Source organism: Callithrix jacchus, chromosome 4 (genome assembly GCF_049354715.1).
Source record: "Callithrix jacchus isolate 240 chromosome 4, calJac240_pri, whole genome shotgun sequence".
NCBI classification, from domain to species: Eukaryota; Metazoa; Chordata; class Mammalia; order Primates; family Cebidae; genus Callithrix; species Callithrix jacchus.
In genome coordinates, this window is record NC_133505.1 from 125,580,371 (window position 1) to 125,598,106 (window position 17,736).

General features: G+C 36.1%; 1 protein-coding gene across 2 annotated transcripts in view; it reads right to left on the reverse strand.

Annotated features, from left to right (window-relative positions):
• Window positions 1–17,736, reverse strand: part of MAN1A1 (mannosidase alpha class 1A member 1) — a 183,108-nt gene that overhangs the window by 61,271 nt on the left and 104,101 nt on the right. The gene's annotated exons all lie outside the window — the stretch shown is intronic.

Sequence of the window (17,736 nt, forward strand, 5' to 3'; positions counted from 1 at the left end):
AAGGTGCCTGCTTCTTCTTTGCGTTCCTCCATGGAGTTTCCTGAGGCCTCCCCAGCAATGTGCAACTGTCAGTCAACTCTTTCCTATAAATTTCCCCAGTCTTTGGTTTTTCTTCATAGCAGTGTGAGAACAGTCTAATACAAGTACTAAGGTGCTTTCATCTAGAGAAGGCTCCTCAAGGCTGGAGGCTTGAGGAGTCAGACAAGGTGGAGGGAAGAGCAAAGGTCTCCTCATTCCCTGAGGGCCTGGCCAAGGCACTGAAGGAAGCATGAAGCTCCTGGACTTCCGGGAAATACTTTCACTCTTAACCACTGAGACTCTCACTGGATATAATTTCACATTTGATCACATTATCACAAAGATGGTGAGAAGAGAGAAGAGTAGTGGAGTCAAAAAGACAGCATGAAGGAAGGAAAATCAGTTCTAACAAAAGATGTTTAAAAGAATTCAGATTCCATAATCATAGGCTTCACATCCAGGTAAGAAAGGGGCTATGCATATAGTTGTCACTTTTAAGTCCTCAGAGAAGGATTTTGAAGTTTACATTCATTTTTTACCTTTAAATAGAGAGAATAAGCTTAATAAAAGGTGGTTGTATATATCAAACCCTAGTATTACTGGTGAAATATAGTTCTGGCAGGTTTGTAGAATTCAACCTGACCCATGGAAAACATTTTAAAATAACACAGGAATTACTTAATGATCAATATACTACAAATAGACAATAGAGTGATGCCTACAATGCCAATAAAATACTAAGATAATTTTCTCTTCTCTGCCTTTGCCCTGGGTATTGGAAAGTTTAAAAGCATAAAATTATTTCTTTCAGTTCCAATAGTTTCAAACTATTTCAAAAGGAAATTCAAATTATAGAATTGGATATTTATGCTTGTACCAGATTAGATTAAATCAAATTAATAAGACTTTATATGTATACACACGTGTGTGTGTGTGTGTGTGTGTGTGTGTACTTGGAAATCCTTTGCAGACTATAGAAGATTATAGAAGCATAAAGCACTAATATTAGCTTATCTGGCTGCCTATAGCTTCTAAATTCATAATTTTCCTGACTTCCATCCTTCTCCTTTACTCTCTTTTCCTTCAGAATCAGCACAATAATATATTTTGTAACATTTTTAGTTTGAAAAGGGACCTATTCTCCCTTCTTTAGAAAAACTTGAAAAGCAAATTTGTAATTCTTATGGATTATTCTATATAGTGCTATGCTTACATTATAAATTCCACTTTAAAAAATTTTTTCAATATGAAATTATCACTTTCTTGCTCATAACACTCAGAAACTCAGTTAGTGAATTCTATAATTTGAATCCCTTTGAATCTAGCAAAAATTCTGGATATAGCTATCTTGCTCATTTATCACTTTTTTAGTATAGATTGATAACCTCCACTATTTTATTGCTTACCCAACCAATATTAGAGAGTAATGTGTTTAAGTACTTTCCAAGCAATTTCACATTAAAACCACCTAAGAAAAGCTCTTGATCCTAATCAATAACCTCTCTGGGCACATAACACAGTCTGACCTACTTTAAAGTGAAGAAAATTAATACAAATAAGAGTGTGCCACAATATAGTCTTGTAATATTTACATCTAGTTAAAAATAATTTAGAACTTTCTTTTAAGCCAATTTAAAAAATATTCTCAAGAGTAATCTAAACAGGATCAAAGTCCACTTAATGTAATAAGACAATATGCCCATTATAAACTGTCAGATCATAAGAAATTGGTCTGGGCTTAAAGGTAAATGACATTTAGATATTTATTGTTTATGGCAGCAGCCTTTGAAGCCAAATGCAAGACTCTTAATTAGAGTGCAGTAAGCACAGGGTACAAGAGGAAACTATCAAAGCTGCTAATTTTTAAACCTATAATCAAGAAAATCTTTCTTAAATCTTCAGATATACAATGCTCCTGTCCCTTGGTGCTTCTTTGAAAGGTGACATACAAGAGATACCTGAGATTCTTGTAGAGATCCACAATGAGAAACTGGCAAAGGGATCCCTCTACAGCTTTCAGCGGCTTTTGATGTATTGTGGATTATGAGTTATAGAATGCCACCAATACAATTAATTTTAAAATCCAAACTCTCTGCACAGTATGATACTTACATTATCACAATACTTTGTAAAGAGCTGGATGGTGACCTCAATAATATCTGCATCAAACAGATTTTTGGATTGTCTTGAGGCAAAGTATTTAATCAAGAGTTGTCATTTCACAAAATGGAAAGGTGTCCCCACATTTGCTGATGGCTTTTTCTGTGACAAGTCATTGTCAGCAAGTATGCTTCCTACCAGATAATTTGAAAAGAACAACACACTTGATCTACCACTTCAAGACAGGACAATTTAACAAGAATAGAACAAATTCTGCATTTCGAAAGAAACTCATTCTAAGAAAAGATTACTTTGAAACTAAATGTTAATGAAAATATTTGTGAAAGTGCTTCACATTTAAAATTCGTGTTTGTATTAAATTTAAAAACTGAGTTTTTCTACCTTGTTTTAAAATCTTCCAGAGGAAAAGTTTCAGGAGTTTCTGAACTCATTTTTAAAAACGGTGTTTGTATGTGTAAGTATGTATATAAAATAAAAATTTTAAACATTAAAAAAATTTTTTTTTGTTGAGAGACAGGGTCTCTGTCACTCAGGCTGGAGTGCAGTGTTAACAATCATGGCTCACTGCAGCCTTGACCTCCTGGACTCAAGTGACCCTCCCACCTCAGCCTCCTGAGTAGCTGAGGCTGCAGGCATGTGCCACCATGCCTGGCTAATTTTTTAAATTTTTTGTAGAGACAAGGTCTCGCTTTGTTGCCTAGGCTGTTGTTGACCTCCTGTGCTCAAGCAATCCTTTCACCTCAGCCTCCCAAAGAACTGATGACAGGTATGAGTCACTGCACCCAGCCATGTAATTTTATATATTAAAAATTATATGCTATTAAAAATTTATATACAGGCATACCTCGTTTTATTGCACTTTGCTTTACTGCACTTCACAGACATTGTGTTTTTTATGCATTGAAGGTCTGTGACACCCTGTGTCAAGCAAGTCTACTGGTGCCATTTTTCTAACAGCCTGTGCTCATGTTGTGTCTCTGTGTCACGTTTTGGTAATTCTTACAATATTACAGACTTTGTCATTATTATGATATGTTATGGTGATTTGTGGTCAGATGGTACAATTCTAAGTGTTTTAGGGTGCCGCCAACCACATTCAAACAAGATGGTGAATTTAATTTATAAGTGTATGTGTTCTGAGCTGCTCCACTGACCAACTGTTCCAAATTTCCCTCCCTACCCTTAGGACCTTCCATTTCTTAAGATACTACAATATTGGAATCAGGCCAATTAATAACCCAACAATGGACTTCAAGTTATCACATGAAAGTGAGAATCACATGCTTCTTACTTCAAATCAAAAGCCTGTAAATGATAAAGTTTAGTGAGAACAGACCAAAAACTAGGCCTCTTGTACCAAACAGTTAAAGGAAATTAAAAGCTACTGTGAAACCATGAATAAGAAGGCAAAACAGCCCTATGACTATAGGGAGAAAGTTTTAGGTGGTGTGGATAGAAGATCACACCAGCCACAATGTTCTCTTAAGCCAAAACTTACTCCAGAGTAAGGCCCTAACTCTCTTATTCTACAAAGACTGACAGCAGTGAAAAATCTGTAGAAGAAAACTTTGAGGCTAGCAGAGGTTGGCTCATGAGGGTGAAGAGAAGAAGCTGTCTCTGTAACATAAAAGTGCAAGGTGAAGCAGTAAGTGCTAGAAGTGCAGAAGACTTGGCTAAGATTATTGATGAAGGTGGCAGCCACACTAAATAACAGATATTCAATGTAGATGAAACAGCCTTCTACTGGAAGAAGATGCCATCTAGGATTTATCATGAGGAGATATCATTGCTTGGGTTCAAAGCTATAAAGGACAGGCTAATGCTCCTGTTAGAGGCTAAATGCAGCTGGTGGCTTTATGATTCCAGAAATCCTAGGGCCCTTAAGAATTACACTAAATCTGGCTGGGCATGGTGGCTAATGCCTATAATTCCAGCACTTTGGGAGGCCAAGGTGGGCCGCTCACTTGAGGTCAGGAGTTTGAGACCAGCCTGGCCAACATGGTGAAACCCCATCTCTACTAAAAATACAAAAAATTAACTGGGGCTGGTGGCATGCTCCTGTAATCTCGCTACTCAGGAGGCTGAGTCAGGAGAATTGCTTGAACCCGGAAGGCAGAGGTTCCAGTAAGCTGAGGGGGTGCCATTGCACTCCAGCCTGTGTGATAAAGCAAGACTCCATATTAAAATAAATATGCTAAATCTATTCTGCCCGTGCTCTATAAATGGAACAACAAAGCCTAGATGACAGCACATCTGTTTACAACATGGCGTACTGAATATTCAAAGCCCACTGTTGCGACCTACTTCTCAGAAAATAAGATTCCTTTAAAAATATTACTGCTCATTGACAAAGTACCTGGTCACCCAAAATCTCTGATGGAGACGTACAAAGAGGTTAATGATGTTTTCATGCCAGCTAACATAATGTCCACTCTGTAGCCCATGAATGGAGGAGTAATTTTGAGTTGGGTGCGGTGGCTCACGCCTGTAATCCTAGCACTTAGGGAGGCTGAGGTAGGTGGATCACTTGAGGTCACCAGTTTGAGATCAGCCTGGCCAACATGGCAAAACCCCATCTCTATTAAAAACAAAGAAATTAGCCAGTTGGGCACCTATAATCCCAGCTACTTACGAGGTTGAGGCAGAATGGCTAATGGCTTAAACCTGAGAGATGCAGGTTGCAGTGAGCCAAGATTGTGCCAGTGCACTTCAGCCTGGGCAACAAAGCCAATAAAGCAAGACTTTGTTTCGGGAAAAAAAAAAAAAAAAAAAAAAAGTAATTTTGACTTTCAAGTGTTTTTTAAAAAGTACATTTCATAAGGCTATAGCTGCCATAGACAGTGATTCCTCTGATGGATCCATGCGAAGCAAAGTGAAAGCCTTCAGGAAAAGGTTTGCCATTATAGATGCCATTAAGAACATTTGTAATTTATGGGAGGAAGTAAAAAAATCAACATTAACAGGAGTTTGAGAGAAGTTGATTCTAACCCTCCTGGATGACTCTGAGGGGAGACTTCAGTGGAGGAAGTAACTGCAGAGGTTAAATAGCAGTGGTTAAATAGAGTTAAACTGCAGTGGTAAAATAGGAGGAAAATTAGAATTAGAAGCGGGGCCTGAAGACGTGACTGAACTGCTACCATTCCATGATAAAACTTTCACGAATGAGGAGTTGCTTCTTACGGATGAGTAAAGAAAATGTTTTTTTTTGGGATGGGATCTGGTGAAGATGCTCTGAACATTGTTGAAATGACAACAAAAGATTAAGAATATTACATAAACACAGTGGTAAATCAGCGTCAGGGTTTGAGAGGACTGACTCCAAATTGGAAAGAAGTTTTACTGTGGGGAAAATGCCATCAAAGAGTATCACATGTTACACAGAAATATTTTGTGAAGGGAAGAATTAAAGCAGTAAACTTCATTGTTGGCTGGGTGTGGTGGCTCACACCTGTAATCCTTGAACTTTGGTAGGCTGAGATGGAAGGACTGCTTGAACCCAGGAGTTTGTGACCAGCCTGGGCAACATAATGAGACCCCATTTCTACAATTTTTTTTTAATTAGCCAGGCATGATGGCATGTGATGATAATCCCAGCTTCTCTGGAGGCTGAGGTAGAAGGATTGCTTGAGCCTGGGAGGTTGAGGCAGCAGTAAGCCACGGTCATGCCACTGCACTTTAGCCTCAGCAACAGAATGAGACCTTGGCTCAAAAAACACAACAAAAAAAAACTTTGCTGTTGTCTTATTTTAAGAAACTGCCATAGTCATCCAAACCTTCAGCAACCACTACCCTTATCAATGAGCAGCCATCAACATCAAGGCAAGACTTTCCACCAGCAAAAAGATTACTATTTATTGAAGGCTCATATGATTGTTAGCTGTTTTTTTTTTGTTTTTTTTTTTTAGCAATAAAACATTTTTAAATGAAAGTATATTCATTGCTCTTCTTAGACATAATGCTATTGGGCACTTCATGAACTACAGTATAGGGAAAACGTAACTTCTGTTTGCACTAAGAAACCAAGACATTTGTGTGAATATACACACAACATCTATTTTTCTACTAATTTGCAAGAATGTATGATGATCTCAGGAAAGACAGCTGTTTGCTAGCAGAATGTTAAAAAAATTCTCTGTATAACTAGAAGATGGGATTTGGAATAAACATGTTTCAGGAATGTCAGCCAATACCATACTTTTTTCATCAGCACCACTTTGTGTCTTTTTTTTTTTTTTTTGAGACGGAGTTTCGCTCTTGTTACCCAAGCTGGAGTGCAATGGCGCGATCTCGGCTCACCGCGACCTCCGCCTCCTGGGTTCAGGCAATTCTCCTGCCTCAGCCTCCTGAGTAGCTGGGATTACAGGCACGTGCCACCATGCCCAGCTAATTTTTTGTATTTTTAGTAGAGAGAGGGTTTCACCACGTTGACCAGGATGGTCTCGATCTCTTGACCTCGTGATCCACCCGCCTCGGCCTCCCAAAGTGCTGGGATTACAGGCTTGAGCCACTGTGCCCGGCCCACTTTGTGTCTTTTCATCATGTGGGACAGATGTTAAAACCAAGTTTGAAATAAGCAACACAGACCTCTGAATCACTCACTATGCCACAAGTGTTAAACTGGAATTTTAAGAAAAAAATGCATTCACTAAAAATATCAGTATCTCACACTGCTCTCACTAAAACTTTTCATCCATTCTCAGTAATTTATAAATATTTTATTTCTTCATCTATATCTTATCCCTTTATAATCTTTCAAATGCATCAAAGTGAACATGACATATTAGTAGAGTGGTATGTATACATATAATTTATAAATAATACATATTTTGAGGTGAATGCACAAAAATATTTTACTGATGAGAGAGCAATCAAAACAGTTTAAAGACCACTGGTTTATGGTCCCAATATATTTGTGGGATGCAAATTCCTACACCATCATGAACTAGCTATAGTAATTCACATGTAAATAGATAAAAGGACTGCATTTATTACAGTGTAACATTATTTTTTTTTCTGCTGTTAAATTTAGGAGCCTCATAATTTAATACTTCATAATTAAGGAAATCGCCACAACTTTATTCTAGTTTCATTTTAGGGTATTGCAATAATTGGAGAATAATCATTCTTCAGCTGGGTAGTTTCATTGTATACTTCTCTTTGTTGTCCCAGATGATAACAATTACTATTAGGACTCTATAATGCTTCTGTGTTTGCAGAAGACTGTGCATTATAAAATGAACACATGAAGAATTGTTAGAACTACAGATGTGTGTACACATCACACAGACACACACACACGTACATACAGACAATTCTTTACTTCGAAATCCATTCTTCCTTGCTAAGGTCTAAATCAAACACAGTGTGGATGGCCCTTTAATGATTTCAGGCAATCTAGATGAGCACTATGCTGGCAGCAACCTGTCTGAGGTCCTGAAATTCCATAATGATCTAGTCTTTTGAGTCCAAAATATTGCTCAGCTCCTCAAATTTCTAGGTCCTGTCATAAATTCAATTTTTGTAAAACTGATACTACTTATTAGTCCTACTTCAACAAATAGAAAAACTAATGCTTAAACAAAGTATGTTCACTAATGGCTGGGTAGCAAGCTAAATTTTTTTTAATAAAAAAAGATAAGCGATCACACTTAAAAAGCCAAAGTTATATTCAATAAAGCACAGCACTTTGAATACAGTTAGATGGACCTAGGCAGATATATATACCTGTCACATTATTCTTAAAATGATGGAAGCAAAACTTACATCCTTGCTCTTTCTGCTGCCTTTCTGCTGATTTTTCTTAAACACAGTCAGCACAGTTATAGGAACTGGCACTGTCAGATGTTAAAAGTATGGCAAATCTGTAATTCATAATTTATTTATTTTCAATGTGCACTTCAGAATGTCCACCAGGTATAAAAAGGCACCAGGCTGACAGCTTTTGGGAACAAAGAGAGAGTAAGAAAAGACATGCGATAGCTCTCAGTAGAGAGAGAACACCAAGGACATAGGACATAGAAAAGAGAGACGAGAGAACACATAAGAACATGTAATTGTTTTGTCCACGGCATATGGAAGACCTCTTATAAAATTATATGCTCTAAGGGCTTAGCGAGTAGACTGACCTTTGAAATAAACAAACGTAATCATATTTTAAAAGAAAGAAACACAAATTCAAATTACTTGTAGAATGTACTCAAACACAGCTATTTGAAATGATACCCATCTTAAAGTGGCATAGTTTTTATTGTACTTTTGGGGGAGCAGAATAGATTTATGCTTACATTTTGAAAAACTGTTCACTGATACAGCTATTATAGTAATTGCACAGGGTCTGTTTATTAATTTGTCACAATTAAGTCAATAAGAGCTTTAATAATGTCCTATTACTTGATTAGTTTTGAAAGTGATTATCTTAAGAACTTGACTTAATTGGAAGCCTCTGAATTTACAAGGTACATTAAACTCTCAGTACCATCTTAAGATTATTCAACATATGCAGGTCAATTACCAGTAATCACTGTTTTGTACAAATGTTCCATAAAAACTATAGCATGACATGACAAAGAGGGGAAGCAAGATTTAATTAATAATGTTAAACTTCAACTCACACTTTCAGTTTAAAAGGGCAACGTGAACATTCACATAAAGTCTTCCTGAAACTGAGTCTATTATTAAAAGATGAATAAAGGAATCCTAACAACTGTCCACCTTATAGATGAAGATAATTTGTCATGATTGCTAAAACACCATATTGCACTGCCTGTACTTATGCCCAGCTGCACATTAATTTCCAGATTCGTAAATTACAATTAATTCTTAGTATTGCTCCATCACTTTTTTATTCTAGTTAATAAAAAAACTGCAATTAATTATTGTTCATCCCATTTTTCAGAACAGATCAACTATAGCTATTGCTGCACAGCAGGAAGCATGGAGTAGTTAATGTATCCACTGAGACTGTGAGGCCTTTAAAACTATTGGCTGTAGTCTAAATATTTTATATTGACCTACCAATTCCCACTCAAAGATTCAATATAGTTAGTTGAATATTTACAGTGATTAACAATTATGAGGGCTGATAAAGTGCCTTGATACCTGGGCTGATTTTCAACCACATATTCAAACTATTTCATAAACTTTTAAATTAAACTTTATTAATTAGATATTTGAAAGATTTGTCCCACAAGAACAACATAAGCCTAGTCTTGAGATTAATCACAGGAAAATTGATTGCTGGGTCATTAAAAACCTGGGGAAGTCAATTCCTTGAAAAGATTATTCCATTGCTAGTTTGTAAGGGAGGTATATGAATTGGTGCGTTCTGACTTGTTCCTAATCTAAGTTCTGTACACAGCATAAATTTCAAACTGCTGAGGCCGATTCGCCACCAATTATGTGAAGAGGGTGAATAAAGCTGAATCTGTAAAACACTAGGTTCTGTGCATCTGAAAGCCTTGAGATGAAAGCCACTTTGAAATTGTTGCATTAAAATAACTATACTTGTCCTTACATGAAATTTTCCTGGTGAGTTAACTGCTTAAACTGTGGTACATGTTCTCGGAAAAGTAGTGGTCATATTTAAAAATGCAGTCCCCTCTGCTTTGAACCAAGGTTATATTTGCCCAAAATTAAAGGTTGAGGAAGCCCTCTTAACAGACTTCTCACATACCACAGGTCACTTAAAAAGGGATTTAAGCAACTCTTGGGATAAACTGCCTCTAAATTCTCTACACATCACCTTTGATAAATTTCTGAACTTTAATTATTCATATGCTACAATTTACCCTTAAAATGTAGAACCTTCAGAAAGTATAGAAAAAATATTTTAAAATATCTAATTTATTGTTGAGCAAAAGGTGAACCTGGTCATTCCATTCATGTCAATTTTCTGCTCTTGCCCTGTCAGAAACACAACAGGTGCCTGAGCAGAAATTCATGGAAAAGGAAGGATGGTGGGGTGCAGAAGAAATGAGGACCGCTACAGCCTGTGTTCAGGGGCAGATATGGTCTGCTCCTTCCTCCAGAGAATAAAAGACACTTAAAAAACCCATTTACCTGGGTGTTAACTTCAATTATGACCAGAGAGGTGGGAAGAAAGGAAACTGTTCAGGCATCCTGAGGTTCTTCAGATTCCTACTGCCTCACAATGCATGACTAAGAACATCAAAGCCTCCTCTGTTCAGAATTACTTGTCCCTAACGTCTGCATAAAGGTGGCTATACACAAAGTACATTTAAATTAAGTGTTGCATCCTTAACTATCCACTTGCAATGAATAAATGTCTTTAGTTTGGTCAAGCTACTGAGTGCCTGGCAGAGCTGTAGTGATCCAAAGTTTGGTGAGAGGATTAAATGATCACAGAAGAGACCTCTATTCCCTCATGCTCATCTGGTGGAAAGGTAATCCCTGATTCTGCTTCATCCTTTCCAATACCCTTAGGTACTGGGCGAGGTTACCAGCTGTTTATAGTAAAGCCACTTTGCCTGAAGCTACAAGTATGACTTTATTTAAATAGCTTTATTTTTAAACAGAAACCCAGAAGTGTTTAATTAAAAATGCCTGTTTTTTCCCCTTCTATGCTAAAAAAGCCTAAAGTTTGCTTTCTAGTCTCACTGGATTAAAGAAAAAGAAAGTACAAGGGGAAAAGGACATGTAAACTCTTTTTCCGTAATTACTGCGTGGAATTGGCTGCTCTCCAGAAGCAGCAACAAACTGCTTAGAGTTAAGTGGAAACTTTGTGTAATAATGAAAGTTAACTAATGATAGAAACAGAACACAGGCCCACCACGGCTCCCCAACAGTGGACCTGGCTGCCTCACTGAACAGCTCTGAGATTTAACCATATGGCTGTGATGGCTCAGTCATTTCTTATTACAGTGGTTCTCAAAGTGTGGTCTTTGGGCAAGCCACTGCAGCTTCCCCATCAACTGGGATCTGGTTAGAAAAGCAGATTATCAAACTTTTCAAAACACCTAAAGAATCAGACTCTGTGTGTATGATCCACCAATATATGCTTTAATGATCTCTCCAGGCAATTCTTACATATTCTAAAGTTTGAGCAGCATTGTTCTACTAAAGCTGGGTATTTTCAAAGTGATTTTCTAGGATTTTTAAATTTCAATAATTACATTGACCATTAGTGAATAGGGAAACGTTTTCAAATGCAACTGAGATGAGAAATAAAGCAATCCTCAGCATATAAATGCTAGATTTAAAGCAATGATTCTCAACCCTAGCCGAATATTAGAATGTCCTGGAAGTTTTTAAAAAAATGCCAGGATTCTATTCTGAAACTAAGTGAAACAGACTGGGGGAAGGGGAAAGATGAAGGCAGAAATTATGTGTGTGTGTGTGTTTATATATATATATTAGAATCTCAGTTATTCTAAGGCATGGGAAAGTAGAGAATCATTGATATAAAGCAACCAGAACAGTTAGATACTTAATAAACAGTCTAAGAGCTAGGAAACAGGGCTATGTGGCTATTTATAGCAGACACACACACACACACACTTTCATAGACTGGGTTTGCACCACATTAATTAGGCACTAGATAGCATGTTAGACTTGGGATAAGAACATAAAACTATATTGCCTTGTAGCCTTTTAAAATCGAATGGGCTGAACAGTTCTAGTTTCTAGTACATAACTCAACAATAAATATAATTTTAGGGGCAAATTTAGTTTTTATCCTATAGGTTGAATCCCAAATGATAACTTAAAAAATAATAAAAGCTGGGACATGGAGCCACCACTATCTTACATAAACAACACTGAGACATTCTCTCCACACTTCCAATTGGTTCTACCATCTCTTTTCTGCCAGAGAAAAATAGAACTTGAGCTTGAACAGGTAAGGAACATTGATGGCTTAAAAATGGAATACTACCATAAAAGGGCATCAGAACCACGTTAGTCAGTTCTAGCTATATACTATTTTATCATATGCCATATTCATATATACTCTTTCATAATGAAATATTGAGAACAGAACCACAAATTAAGAAAAATTCCAATGTCCATCTGTTTCACGGCACCCTGCAAGGTTTAACCTCCTTTTGCACATTAGCTAATTAGATTTCCACAAAAGCCTTGAGGCCATCAAAATAGGTATTATTGTTGCTATTATTTTACTTTTACTTATGAAAAGATTAACTCAGTTCAGTGAGTTTTCCAGAGATAGACTGCTAATAAATAGCAGATTTAACTATGGTAATGATATTCTAATTTCTGACATTAATAACTGTACATATCACTATTAAAATCTTAAAGTATTGTTGATTACTATTTCCAGAAGAGTATGAATGGCCAGTGAATTAAAATAGGAGAGAAAAATGGGAAACCCAATATTTAAAAAAAATCCAGCTGAGGAAAAAAAAAGAAACCGTAAAGAAGATTAACTTAAAATACTTGGAAAGACTATAACTTCTTTTTAAAAAACTTTTCTACAGTTGGTAAACTTGTTTTTGAATTCTTAACAGATCCATAAAGTATATAAATAAAACATAAAGTATAAGATGGAGTTCTGATTTTATACTCAGGCTTAGATCACTGCTACAGAACACTTTTAGGATAATTAAGCAATATTTTTGCCTCGCAGAATACTAGCACCATTAAATCAACTTGATCTGCTTATGTTCAGAAAATTTGTTTATTGATATTTTCATATTATTCCTATTATATGAAAGTATGCAATTGCATTTTGCTTCATTTGAAAATACAATACTCTTCTTTCAAATGTGAAACCAGAAACTTTAAAAAACTGTTAGCAAATTTAATAATGCAGAAATTTATGCTTTAAGTCTCAAACAAAACAAAGGGAGATACAGGAAAATACTTTAACAATATTTAACCTATTAGGCCATCTTTCATAGTTTGTGTTTATTAAAATTAACCAACTATAATGCAATATTTAAACATTTTATAACATCAAAGCATTAACAAACCCAATAAGGGGGCTATCACCTTTTCTTAAAATATATACATTACATGCTTCACTAGAATAATCTTTCACTATTAGAAGACATCAAGCTATGTACTATTCTTAATTAAAGCCCTATCTCAGTTAAAGTAAAGCAGTTTGTAACTTAATTATAATAATATAAACTGCAATGTAACTAATGACATCATATGTATTTTCATCAGATAATTAGAATAGTCAGTAAATAAAGCTTTACAAAGCAGGAAATAAAACAGGTGAGGAGTTGTGCCTCATTCATCACCTCACTGACTAATGAGACTCTGAATGGAGATCAGTCATTTACTACACATGCCTTGATGGTATGCAATAAAAGCACACACTGTAGACAGCTCTACTAACTTAAAGTAAAACCAAGCAAGTCTCAGAAATATCCACACAGAGAAGTGATAAAAGAGTGTACAGCTAAAACTAGCTCATTTATCAGGAAAGACAGAATAATTATTAGGAATGTCCAAACTGTATGCCCCGTGATAGAAATGAATAATGGGAACACTAACTACATTATTTTTAGAACACACTTTAAAAAATCCCAAATCTAAGTCTACTCTACCTAGACTTGAATTACCTTTTGAAATACAGAAATGGTGAAACGCCTGATTTTACAAACCACAGCGGTGATTTTTCTGCTTCAGGTTGAAGAAAAAAAGCATAGGCCTCTTGCTAATAGTAATAACAAGAACAGACACCCAACTTGACATCTTCACATTAGAGAAATTGAGTTCTACCAAAATAATATTAGAAAGGCAATGATTTTCTTTTAGCAGAGGTGTTGTGTAACTTATGCATCCTCATTCTATGATCGTATTGATGAAGGAAGCATGTTAGTCTAGTCAGGAACTATGTATAGCATCTAGGTTATCAAATGAGTACTTGCTATTGAATCACAATTTCAGTTAACTTACAAATTAATATGGCAGCTATTGAATTAAGAATTTATAATAGATGTGGCAGAAAAGACAATTAAAAAATTTTTTTTTCAATACCTTTTGGGACAGAGTTCCTAACACAGCATATGAGTGAATTCTTTAGGTTCTCTGCATATATTCAGCTTGCACGAACACTGAAATACAACTTGACATATTGATATTTTGTCTCCAAATACATAAACCTCCCCAATTCAAAATACTGCTTGCTTTAAATTCAACCTGGTAAGTACTTATCATCTCTCCTTGGCCCATCTTACATTTGTCAATTACATGTGTGAGTATATAACACAGAAAAAATATATTCTGCTTTACCAACCAGGCTGAGTCCCCTGAGGGAAAGAACATGTCTGTTATCTTTTTGAGTAAAGTGAAGAGAAGTAGAAAATCTTCCCAGGACTTAGCAAGAAATCTTTATTACAGCAGGAACTCAAATAAATGCTTATTTTTGACAAAGAAAAGGTAAAGAAACCAATTATCTTTAGGCAATAACCAGAATACCAGAGAAATGTGAACAAATAACACCAATAAGTTCACACTGTTGTTAACATATAGATGTTGGCAAAGAGACACATTAAAAACTAGTTTCAAAATTGAGAGGGAAGAGCCGAATTATGATATTACAGCCAGCACATTCAGTGTTTCTCCCATGGTAATTCTTGCCAAGAGTTTCAAAGCCAGTCAACAATGAATACACAGCTGGTCTAAAAAGCATTCTTTAAGCCCCTTTTTCTTTCTCCTGGGCAGTTTTCTACATTCTCTTATTCTGAGAAGGTAATTAAGAAAATATTATTTTGCCAGATATATTTTTTCCCCTCTTTTGAAACTTCTGCTGGTGACAGCCTTCCAAAACTAGGAAAGCATCTCTATGCCAGCTGTCCCCCATACCTTGGCCCATACTGTGAAAATAAAGTGATTCACAGAGAACAGTATATATGTACAAGTGACATCAACAGCACATCTTGAAAAGTAAAACTGTAAATAAATATGAAATGTCACTTCTTCCCCTACAGGAAAACTTTTAAGATGATAATCAGCCTCACACCTGGTAGTACAGCTGATTCAAGGAGTGTACTTGATTGGGCGAAGGAACAGGAGGAATTTTAGTAAACTAATATTACTATTAATTTTGCCAGTGCTTATTGTGTGAATTTGGGCAAGTCACTGGTATTTAGTAAATGGGATTGAGACTGGATAAAATATATAATTAAAAATTCATGCATGTTGCCAAGAAGAAACTAAAGTATTTTTATCAGCTGCCAAATGGTTGCTCAATTTCATCCAATTTGACTTGAAAACATCAGCAAATATATAAATGAAAATGACACATTATTTTTTACCATATGCAATTTTTCTGTAATCTCTGAAATTAAATAATAAGTTCTAATGTAAAACGCTGCGCAAAATAAAGTCTTATAAAAATCTGAACGCCATGGTTAATAAATTCTTGACAGACATCGTTATGAAAGATAATAGATGATTTACCAATTTAATAAATTAAGTATTTATATACTGAAAAATATCTGCATGGTACACTAAGGATAGATTTAACTAAGGAAAAATCTACCTGGCAATTAGAAATAAACACTAAGGTAAAGTTAAATATACTTCAAAATAGTGTATTTTGAATTCTAATTTGTTATGCTTATTTCAAGGGAGGCCAGAACTAATTAAGTAATATCATAATCTCATAAAAATTGGCTCAAGTTTTGCAAAGATGTAGCCCACACCTCTATTAGTTTTAGTAGAGCTTTCTCCAATTTCATTACCTCCCAGGAAACAAGAGAAACTAGCTTCACAGAATTTAAGAGAAGGCTGGAGTAATCATATACTCTGGGATTATAAACTGGGGGTCCTTGGTGGGCCTCCATTGTACTGTTAGCTTTTGGAAATTGTGTAAAAATCCATGTAGTCAGGAATATGCATTTTATGAGAGGGATGTGTTTCAGCAGAATCTTAAAGTGGTCTGTGAACCCCAGCATGTTCACAAAATAATGACGGAATTCACCTACCTTCCTGGTTACAAATTAGCCAAAAGAGTTTAAATGATTGCTGCAAAGATAAACCTTGAGTAGCTGTAAAGACCTACATTCAGGTCTCTTGATAATCAATTAGTTCACTGTACTACTATGCCCATATCACTTTTCTTAGTAGAGAAAAGATGAGTTAATCGTGCACAGTGTTTTTGTGAACAGATCTTGTTTTAGGTAAGAGAATAGTATCTTGGTCAGAATACTACTTATAAATACAAATTCTGAAGATATGAAGGGTAAGAAAGAAGATCTACAGGAGTCAAATAAAACACTCATGGGCCTCCAAACACAAACCAAGCTGCTTCCAAGCCAAGCTCAGACCCACCCATGCCATAAGACCCTACAGCATATGTATGATCTTCAAGCTGATAGAGAAAGCCTGAGGACCCCTAAAGGATGAACAGATAATGAGGCATCACATTCTTCAACAGAGAACTATTAATACCTCAGTGGAACATGGCCCAGAAGTGTGAACTCTCCCCATCCCACTGACTCAATAACTCCCAGCCCCACTCCCCACACCTATATGTAGGTACAAGATGATTTCAAGGTGTAGATACATAACATACAAATGAAAATAAAGCATGGCATCTCACAAATTTGTTAGAAGAAAAAGAAAATAAACAATGATTTATTTCATGGTTTTATGATCAATATTTGGACAGAATGTCACTAAAATAATTAGGAAGAAATGTACATTAATCTTGCCAAACCATGCTGTGCAGTCTCTTGGTGTTTCTAAAACCAGAAAGCTGCTTCATTTGCACATACGCATCAACATGCATATAGACATTTAAGTACATATTCTAGCTCTACCATTTGCTTACTGTATGGTATTGGACAAATTAATTAATCTCTGTGACTAGAGCTTCCTATTAGTAAAATGGAGATAACAGCATTGACCTTTTTGGGTTGTTGTGAGGATAATATGTGGTAATATGAGTAAACAGCCTATCACATTTTATAGTGACAATAATAGCTATCATCACTGTCTCATCATTATCACAGAGAGGTACAGGAAATTAATAACTTCTGGGCAGGAAGGTGTTCAGAAGGAAGCCTAAGACAAAACTGTTTATTAATGAAATGCTTATGAAAACTCCAACTACTCTCTGGGAGCACACCAGATAGTCTGTTCAGCCTAGGGTGTGTGTGTGTGTGTGTGTGTGTGCACACACGCGCACATGCATGCACATGCACATGTGCATGTGTGTTTTCCAATTGGAGCCACATTCTCAAGAACTTGGCATATCAGTGTTCTCCACCAAAGAGGATGAGAAGATTGGATTGATCTGGGTGAGTGGATCAGTTGCCTTCTCTTCTTACAACTTGGGGGTGGGTAACTGCAGGTGCTCCCAATCTCCGTTATACCAGCTCCTTTTATGGGGAATCTGATTAGTGGAAATATTGTATCTCTGCCTATTTCTGACCTGTAGCTGAACTGAAATAAGGGTTCTTGGGAATCTTCTTCTTTGGAAGTGAACTGCTTTGATGACTTATCTTAAAAGATAATAGGATTCTCTTGGTATTTATGGAGAGAGACAGTATCACTGATGTAATGTCACTATGAAAAAGTGAAAACCCCCAATCATGTCTGGCCTGAATGACTCTGTTGAGGTCATGCCATCTGACAATGGGACACATCTGAGGCTATGGA